Raw genomic sequence first — 9,955 nt, 5'->3', positions numbered from 1 at the left:
GTCCCCTCCCCCGCCAGCCGGGCTCTGCGCGCTCGGGGCCGGGGGCGCCTGGACCGCGGGCTCCCGCTGCCGCCCCGCGCCTCTCGTGTGTGCAGCGATCGGACGCGCGAGTGTGCGCGTGCCCTGCCTGTGACCGTGCGTGCGCCGGCCCACGGCCCCGGGCGTCCTGTGCGGGTGTGTGTGCTGTGTGAGGCGGAGCTGGCCAAAGTGCTTGTCCGGTTCTGCGTGTGAGGGGACTTGTGTATCCGTGTTCTGCAGCTTGTGGTAGATTGGCCCTTGTGTGTATGGAGTGTATAGATAGATCCGTGCTGTGACGTGATTGTGCCGAATACTGTGGCTGGGGGCACAGGCCTCCTGTGCGGTGGTGTGACAAGGTCCTGAACGATGTGAGGAAGTGTGTATACACCACTCTAGCCCTATGCAGAGGCCTGGTACTGGGAAGCTTATAGAACACTGGGTCTGCACAGTGTCCGTGCTGGTTTGTGTCTTGCTCGGATGTGTTGGCCTCTGTACATCCTTCTGTCCCCACCCCCTTCATCAATGCATAAAGCCACCCATGAGGCCCAGAGGGTGACAGGAATGTGGTGGATCTGGGATTCACCCCCAGACTTGGAGTTTTATTTCCCCACTCTTCTTTCCGCACCCCTCAGGATGCTCATTCCGGGCAGTCTCTAGCACTCAGGGCACCTCTGGTAGACTATTATTCGTTTATTTTGATTTTTCAAGACAGGGATTCTCTTGTGTAGCCCTGGCTGTCCTGGAACTCATTCTGTAAACCAGGCTGGCCTTGTTAAAAGTTTAACAATTATGTGTGGGTGTTTTGACAACATGTATATACACTTCATACATGTAGTGCCCATGGAAGCCAAAAGAGATCGTTGGATTCCTTATAAGTGCAGTCACAGATGGTTGCTTGTGAGCTGCTATGTGGGTGCTGGGAACCGAACCTAGAACCTCTGGAAAAGCAGCTCTTAACCTCTGAGCCATCTCAGCATAGCCCCTAATTATTTTTCTTATTCATAACTTTTTAAAAGACTTATTTATTTAATAAGACTGTTTTGTCTACATCTATGCCTGGTGCTCATGGAGTTCAGAGGAAGGTGTTAGATGCCCTGGAACTGAAGTTATGGATGGTTGCAAGCTGCCATTTGGATGCTGGAAACTGAATCCCAAGTGGATCCTTTGAAGAGCAACCAGTGCTCTTAACTCCTGAGCCATCTCTCCAGCCTTCAGGTTTTTATTATTATTATTATTATTGTTATTATTATTTAAAGTTACTTTATTTCTTAAGAAATATTCATCAAGAAAAAATTCATGTCACTAAGCAAACCCATTTCTACTTGGCAAAGAGAACCCTAGAGTGAAAAAAGTTTTAAAAAAAACTTTTGTTGTAGCCGGTCGGTGGTGGCGCATGCCTTTAATCCCAGCACTTGGGAGGCAGAGGCAGGCGAATTTCTGAGTTAGAGGACAGCCTGGTCTACAGAGTGAGTTCCAGGACAGCCAGGACTACACAGAGAAACCCTGTCTCGAAAAAAACAAAAACCAAAACCAAAAACAAAAACAAAACTTTTGTTGTTACTGGCATGTGTGTGCATGTGTGTGCATGTCGGTACACTGGCTTGAGAGACCATGTTTATTGCCTTGGAGAGTGCATATGTGAGAGAACAGCTTTTGGGATTTGATTCTTTCCTTCCATAGTGGGATCCAGGGATCAAACTAAAGTAGTCTGGTTCAGGTTTTCATGTCAAGTGCCCACTGGCTGAGCTACTGTGAGGCCTTTGTTAACTTAAAATGGCTACCAGAGAAATCAAAAGGACAAAATGAGGACAAGCCTCAAAGTAAAAGAAGTGAGAAAAACAATTCCAAGGAAAACCACAGGATGTACTGGCTGTATGCCACCTGTGACCCACATAACCTGTGATATACACCTCCCCATAAGAAAAAAAAATTAACTGCCTGTGCCAGCTAAAGTATGTCTAACCAATCAATTTAGAAGCTACCCCAATTAACCAATCAAGCTACTGTTGCTAAAGTCTGCCCAAAAGAATGATACATAAAGTGTGTGTTTTTAGGGCGGAGGGTCTCTCCTCTCTGGTTGAGGGATGACCCTGGCATGCTGGAACAATAAACCTCTTGCTGCTTGCATCAATCTCAGTTTCTGTGTTTCTGTACACTTCGTGCCCTGGAGTTGAGACTCTAGGGTCCAACACTACCTTCAAAGGTTTCCCATGTTTTTGCCATTTTTTTTTCTAAGATAAGGTCTCATGACCAAAGGGCTGGTCTAGAACTCAGTGTATATCAAGGATGACTCTCCTGTTCCTCTGGCCTCTACCTCTGGATTTCAGTGATTAACCATGCCTGATTTTTATGTGGAAGCGACCTCAGAGTGTCACATATGGCAGACAGGTATTCCACCACCTGAGCAACACCCCCAGTCCCATGTCCCTTAATTTCTGAATGACTTTAAGTGAACAGATTATTGTAGCACACAGTCCTAACTGGAAAATTATCCAAAGGTGATTTCCAAATGGTAATTTTCATTGTAAAGGAAGTCTATCCATGGCCCCCACCTCTCAGTTCCCTGTAAGTATCAGTTATAGGATACAATGTTTTCTTTTAGGGATGGGGTCCTCTCAAAGGCCAGAAAAGAGCCTTGAATTCCCTGGAAGATGGTTGTAAGCCACCTACATGGCTTTAAGCAACCATGTGGGTGCTAGGAATCAAACCTAGGTCCTTTGCAAGACTAATAAGTACTCTTAACTGCTAGGCCATCTTTCCAGCCTCACTTCTTTTTCTTTTTAAATATTTACGTGTGTGTGTGTGTGTGTGTGTGTTTGTGTGTGTGTGTGTTTGCAGGTGCCCTTGGGGCCAGAAGAGCACATCAGACTTCCCAGAATGGAGTTACTGGCAGGTATGTGCTGCCAGATATAGTATGGGGACTTGAACCCTGGTCTGGAAGAATAGCAACTGCTCTTTAACTGTCCCCTGTGAAGCCGGGCAGTGGTGGCGCACACCTTTAATCCCAGCACTTGGGAGGCAGAGGCAGGTGGATTTCTGAGTTCGAAGCCAGCCTGGTCTACCGAGTGAGTTCCAGGACAGCCAGGGCTACACAGAGAAACCCTGTCTCGAAAAAAAAAAAAAAAAAAAAAAAAAAAAAAACTTTCCCCTGTGACACTTATCTTTCTAAATAATTTTTAATTCTTATTTTTATTATTTACCCAGACATATATGTATGTGTCTTATGAATGTATGTAATATATATGTGGGAGTGGATGCTGGAAGAGTGGGATCCCCATCCCCAGAGCCCTGCTGGATTGCAGGCAGTTGTGAGCCACCTGACATGGGTGCTGGGACTTGATCTCAGGACCTCTGGAAGAGCAGCAGGTGCTCTTAACCACTGAGCCATCTCTCCAGCCCTGACATTTTTCTTGATATGAGGCATTCTGTTGTGACATAAAAACCAAAACACCACCTCTAAAGCTTGACTCCCTCTCAAGGTTATCAATTTGTCTGAATGTATTTATTTCTTGTGGTGCTGGGGATGGAACCCAGGCCCTCCCATATGGCAGCCAGTTATCATAGGTTATATTCCACACACAACTTGCATGGCCTTTGATTTCAATATAATGCAAAAACACTCCCATATGCCTGTCCTGAGCCTTCAGGGTTGGAAGGCATTGAGAAGTACACTCTCCCAGTACCACCGCCTGCAGTTGTGTGGATGACAAGAGACGGCTCTGTCTTGCCCTGCCCAGAGTTGGCCACATCTGGAAGTTTCTGGAGACATGCTGTTTGCTCTTTCTCCCCACCCCACCTCCCACCACCCTTGGGTCTTTGTTTTCCTACCTTTTCCAGATTCCCAAGCTCTGGGAAGGATTTACTGCCTTGGTTAGGGCCATACCAAAGTCCGCCTCCGTTTCTCAGGGTTCCTCTCAGCGTCTTTTGGGACAGTGTGGTAAGTACGGATTTCCCCAGCCCTTCAGAGATAGCAAGTGACTTCCTAGGCCACATTTGGCCAGTCCCGGGTATGGCCCAGGATACCAAATGCCCCTCCCCATCTCAGCCCAGGCTGGTTGGGAGGAGGAGCTCACCTCCCCTGGAGCTGGCAGAAAAGAGAGAGCCTCTAGTTCCCCTTCTTCAGACCCTTCTTAGTTCCTTCTCTCCAGCAAAGCAGCTGGAGGCAGGGAATATGGACATATTAAAGCTTGGGTTCTAGTCCTGCCCCTCTGAACCCTTGAGCTTCTTCATTATAGAGCAGGGTGCTTGCATCGATCATCCTACAGACATCAGCAGCATCTGGCTACCCCTTCAGTTACTTCCTGTGTGTGGGTAGGGAGGGGCTTGGTAGGTGGTCCTTCTCCCCTCCCCCTCCTCTGGGAACTGGCTGGTAGACTGGAGGCTGTGAGAAGAGAAGCCCAGATACAAGATTATCCTGCCCCCAGCATGTTGCACGGTGTCACCTTACAGGCTCTTTCTTTCTAGAGCTGGTTTGGCTCCAGGAACAATTGCTAGGTCTGTTAGCCAAGCTTTGGCTTTTCCTGCTAGGCAGCTGCATTCCCCTCCCTGGGTCAGCTCACCTGGCCTCTGGGTCTACAGGTGAGGGTTTCTTACTCATCCTTCAGGACCTAGCCCAGATATCCCATCTTTCTGAAGGCCTCTGAAGAGCTTTCTAACTCCCAGAGACCTTCCCAAGATCTAGTTCGAGAACTAGTTGGCCACCTGGGTGACCCTAAACAAGTCTCTTCTCTGCAAGCCTCAGTTTCCACTCTAGTCAAGCCTGGGGGAATGAATAGACAGGGATCCATTATTGCAAGGTATCCAGGAATATTCCAAAAGGCTTAGGAGCATGTGTGCTTGTAAACATATGTCAGCATGTGCATGAACACATGGGTGTGAATTGGGCATGCTCAGTGTATGTGTTCCTGGGAAGGGTTCAAGACTATTGTCAAATTATCAAAGGAGTTGGGACACACTTTTAGGAATCCTGGGCTCTTCAGCATCTCAGGGACCACCCTAGGCTGATCCTCCCTCAGATATCTAGGCCTATTGAGCCACTGCTCAAACCCCAGCCTTCCATCATTCTGCCAAGCACAGCCTTCCTGGGGCCCCTGTCTACCCTTCTCCTCCTCTGCCTTCTCCCCTCCCACTTCTTCTCCCCCTCCATGGACTTTTCACCTGCAAGTATTGCAGATAATTCACTATTTTCGTGTGGCCTCACCTGCTTATCTCCCTGCTGGGAGGGCAGGGATCTTTGCTGACTTTGGTTGCACCCAGCACAGCCTGGCACATATATACCGCAGAAGCGCCACAAACCCTGCCAAATGGCCAGGAGCCTCAGGCGCCTTCCCTGGCTGGCTTCTGTCTTCTTTTTGAGGAATACCTCTGACCAGAAGGGTCTGTGGGAGGCTTGTAGCAGGAAAGAGCCTAGAGAAAAGTGGCAGCCCCTTGGTGAGGGAGGCCTCTTCACTGGAAAGCACCCTCGGTGGGCCATGGTTGTTATGTGCTGCCAGAACATGACCTGGGATGACAGTACCATTCATACCCCACAAGAAACTCAGGCCCCTTCTCTACCTCCAATTCCAACCAGGGCACTCTGACCCTGTGCTTTCCTGAGCAGCCCCAAAGCCCCCATTAGGTGACAAGTGAGACAGGGAGAGACTGTTGGATATCTGAGTAGCAGAGCTAGAACTCCAGCCCAAGTTCTAGACTCTGAGCCAGGGCTTTAGCCGCCAGGTCAATTCCGAGGGACTGCTACATGCCAGCCTCGGACTCCAGGCTATCCTGGGATAGGAGGGATGAGCCTCCTACCTGTCACCAGGAAAATCTGGGTCTCTGAGAGCAGAAGATACCGGGGGAAAGCAGGGGAGCAAGGAATGCTGGGCAGCAGGTTGGCTAGACCTTGGAGGTCAGGGTAGACCTGGAAACAGCATTGGAAGGGAACAGCGTGCAGGCCGAGAAAGACCATACGCAAAAGCAGGATGTTTGCAGTGCAGCCCAAACCACAGCCAGGAGATGGGAGACGTAAAGAAAGGAAACTTAGGGTGAAGATTCAAGGAGCTCTGAGGAAGCCCCAGATGCCAGAGCCGTGATGTCCCCCAACTGGCCCCTGAGGGTGGCGGACTGTGAGGAGAAGATTGGGTCACACCAATGTCTCCACCTAAACTGCTTCTTGCAGACACGCCCACTGCTGTACACATACATCTGCAGGCACCCAGAGACCTGGCCCCAACCTGTCCCAGCTGCATAAAGTGGGCATTTCCATACTCACTCAGTCTGCCTCATAGTCACATAACCTTGTATACACAAATACATGTGCACACCCAGGTCATACCCTTGAGCCCACAAATCCCTGCTGGGCCCTCCCTAAAAACCAATACCACAACATTCCACAGTGTCACCGCAGGGAAAGAAGGGCTGGGAACCAAGCATTGAGGGGTGAGACAGAGTTACTCAGAATCCCTCTCCTGCCTTTACGTCCCTCTTGGATGCATGGCAAGGCCTGCTTCAGGGAAGGGGGCCTCACAAGTCAGAGGTGGTAATGCAGGCCCAGGATGTTGTCTTGGGGTCTGGCTACCTGACCTCAGCTTCAACAGCTGGGTGGCCAGTGATGTCCAACGTCCATCCTTTTGGCAACTGTGCTGGCCCTTACCCAGTAGCCTGGTGTCTCTAGGGAAAATGACTGACTGGGCTGGCCCTGAAGGCAACCTCAGGAATATCCAGATTTTGCTTATCTGAGCTTGAAAAGCATGAGCTCAGGGGTGATCTGTGTGGCTCAGAAGCTTCTCCAGTCCATCTGATGAACAAAAATACAATGTGCCACGTGCTGCTTCAGTCCTGGTCTGGGCCATGTATCTGGAGCCAGAATGGAGAGCAGAGCTGGAAGCTCAGCAGAATTCATCCATAAAAATCCAAGAACAGCTACAAATTGGCCATAGAGGCTACTGTCCTGGATTCGCTGGTAGGATGACCTTTTGCATACGCACAGCCTGACTGTAGAGTAAGAAAATGAATTGAGGGTGGCCATGATGGCTCAGCAGATAAAGGAGTATGTCACCAAGCCTGGAGACCTGAGACCCACATGGTGAAAGCAGAAGACTGACATATGCTCCCCCCTCCCCAGTTGCCCTCTGATTCCACATGGGTGCTCAGACTGATGTGGCTACTTACTTCCTAAATAACAGTATATACATTTCTGTGTGAGTGTGTGCACATGGGTACTGGCGTTCAGGTATGTTTAAGGCCAGAAGCATATAGCCGGGCGATGGTGGCGCACGCCTTTAATCCCAGCACTTGGGAGGCAGAGGCAGGCGGATTTCTGAGTTCGAGAGTTCAAGGCTAGCCTGGTCTACAGAGTGAGTTCCAGGACAGCCAGGGCTATACAGAGAAACGCTGTCTCGAAAAACCAAACCAAAAAAAAAAAAAAAAAAAGACCAGAAGCATAGAACCTCCCTGGAGTTACAGATAGTTGTGAGCTCTCATACCTGTCACATGGATGCTGTCCTCGGGAGGCACGAGAACAGGATATGTTGAAATGGCTGCCTACCAGCTCCCCTCCCTCCTGTGGACCACCCCTCCTATGGTTCCTCTCAGAACCTGAGCTGGCTGTGACTTGACCTGATCACTATAATGAGGTGAGAGTGACCAGAACATTCCCAGGCCCCAACCTCCAAGCCTCAGGTGACTGTTTTCTCTAGGGAGGAACGAGGGCATGTGATCATCCTGCTACTAGGGATCGTGAAGAGACAACAGTCTGATACCCACAAAACAGACTGAGGGTACCGAGATGCCAGCGTGCAGAGCTGAGCTCAGGTTGGCCCAGGGTTATACTCTAGAAAATAGGAGCCATTTCTGCTATCAGACATGTGGCCATTTGTGGTTTCATAGAGGGGTGCCAATAGTCTGTCCCACCAGCTGATGGTCGCATCCTGTCTTTCTCTACCAGACATGGCAGACACTGGCTACTTTCCCTTGCACTGACTAAGGATGGTGCAGTTGCAGAGAGAAAAAGTCATTCTGTTTCAAGAAAACATACCAAAACCTCCCTTAGGACTGAACCAGGTGTGCATTTCCCATGCAGCTGAACTAGAGCTGCAACAAGGGCTACAGTTGCAGAGACAGGATGCTACTATGTGCCAAGCCTGAACATGAACAAAGACACTGCTTCCCAGGCTTTCAAGGCTCTCTTCTCCTGAGGTATAGGGTGCAGTCCTATGAGAGGAGGTTGAGACTGAAGAACAGAACACACACACACACACACACACACGCACACACAAACACCTTTGTGCTTCCCTGTTCCAAGGGAGAGGAAGGTGAGCCAAGTTGACCCTCATCCCCAGTGCTGCCTGCCCACCTAGAGAAGCATCCTAGAAGGCAACTGTTAAGAGCTCAGCTAGAGCAGGGAGGGATGATGCTTTCCCTAGACACCAACATCCATGAGAACTTTCTAAGCTGTCCTGAGAGCCTGGAGTCCACAAAAACAAACAAAACACACACACATACACACACACACACAGAGAGAGAGAGAGAGAGAGAGAGAGAGAGAGAGAGAAACAGAAAGGGAGAAAGAGGGGGGGGGGAGAGAGAGAGGCACTATGCAGCAAAGGAGTGACACACCCCATTCCTTTCCTCTCTTCCACCTCCTCCTCTTTAGGCTGTCTCCTTTGAAGAACCCTGAAACATCTGGGCTGAGGACTGTGAACCCAAATTTCTACAGAGGAAGGGGCTCAGTGAGGAAGGTGAACTCTTAGCAAGCATTTAGGGGGTTTTGTTGTTCGTTTTTCAAGATAGGGCTTCTCTGTAATAGCCCTGGCAGTCCTGGGACTCATTCTGTAGACCAGGCTGGCCTCAAACTCACAGATATCTGCCTGCCTCTGCCTCCTCTGAGTGCTGGAATGAAAGATGGGTACCACCACACCTAGCAAGCATTTATTTTTGTGGGACCTGGGATTGAACCCAGGGCCTTGCACATAGACAAGCACTATATTACCACTGAATTCTATCCACAATCCTATTATTATTATTATTATTATTATCTCTTTGATGTGTGAAGAACCTGTCCAGAGTTGGTTCCTTTCTTCACTGTATAGGTCCCATTGATCAAACTTAGGCAGTCAGACTTGCCAGCAGGCACCTCCACCTGCTGAGCCATCACACTGATCGCATTAATTCAATCAGGCTGACCTTGAACTTGATGTACAGCCAAGGACAATTTTCACAGTCTGATCCTCCTACTCCCCACCCCTTGGGTGCTGTTTTATGAGATGCTGAGGTTTGAACCCATGGCTTTGTGCACACTAGGCAAACACACCATCAACTAAGCTGCGTCCTTACCTCCTATTTTTATTTTCCTCAGGGTTTCGCTATATAACGTAGACTGGTCTCAAATCTGAGGTCCTTGTGACTTGGCTAGTTTCCTGAGATTCCAGGGGTGTATTGCCTTACCTTCATTCTGTCCCTTATCTTCCTTTAAAGATGGCAATCACTGAGGTTCTTGTGCATTATCCAAGATCACCCAGAGGCATCTAGATGAAGAAATCCTGAGCACCAAACCAAGATGGCAGGCACTTGTCTGCTCGTCCTTCTTATATACCTGCAGATGCTCATGGGTCTCCCTGAAACAGCACCGTCCTCTCTGTTTGCTTTGCATGTCCAAAGTAGAGCCAGGAAACCTGTATTTTTAACAACCACCTCCTCTTGGTTGCCAAAGGACTTGGCTGTGTGCAGTTAGGCTGGGGCCAACATCACAAGCCTCTCTCTCCAGTTAACGCCAGCTGGTATGCACCTGCTCATGTCCCACCTACCACAGACAATCCCTTTTAACGTCCATAGGCAGCTGTGAGGCAGTCTTCTGACATCAGCCTGAATGTCCACCTCATCCCTCACCCAGCTTTGACCTGAGTATGTAAGCTCCTAGCAGCCACCAGAAACACAGGCATTTGATTGAGATCACCGGGGT

At 49.4% G+C, this 9,955-nt stretch overlaps 1 protein-coding gene across 1 annotated transcript in view; it reads right to left on the bottom strand.

Moving 5' to 3' along the window:
* The window catches only part of Mgat3 (mannosyl (beta-1,4-)-glycoprotein beta-1,4-N-acetylglucosaminyltransferase), a 51,842-nt gene extending 42,359 nt beyond the window's left edge, over window positions 1–9,483 (bottom strand). The window contains exon 1 of the mRNA XM_028789960.1: window positions 9,442–9,483. The gene's annotated coding sequence lies outside the window, so the exon portion shown is untranslated. The remainder of the gene's footprint in view (window positions 1–9,441) is intronic.
* Between the last annotated feature and the right edge of the window lie 472 nt (window positions 9,484–9,955).

Source organism: Grammomys surdaster, unplaced genomic scaffold (assembly GCF_004785775.1).
Source record: "Grammomys surdaster isolate TR1022 unplaced genomic scaffold, NIH_TR_1.0 125852, whole genome shotgun sequence".
NCBI lineage: Eukaryota > Metazoa > Chordata > Mammalia > Rodentia > Muridae > Grammomys > Grammomys surdaster.
This window is presented reverse-complemented; position numbering and strand designations above follow the sequence as displayed.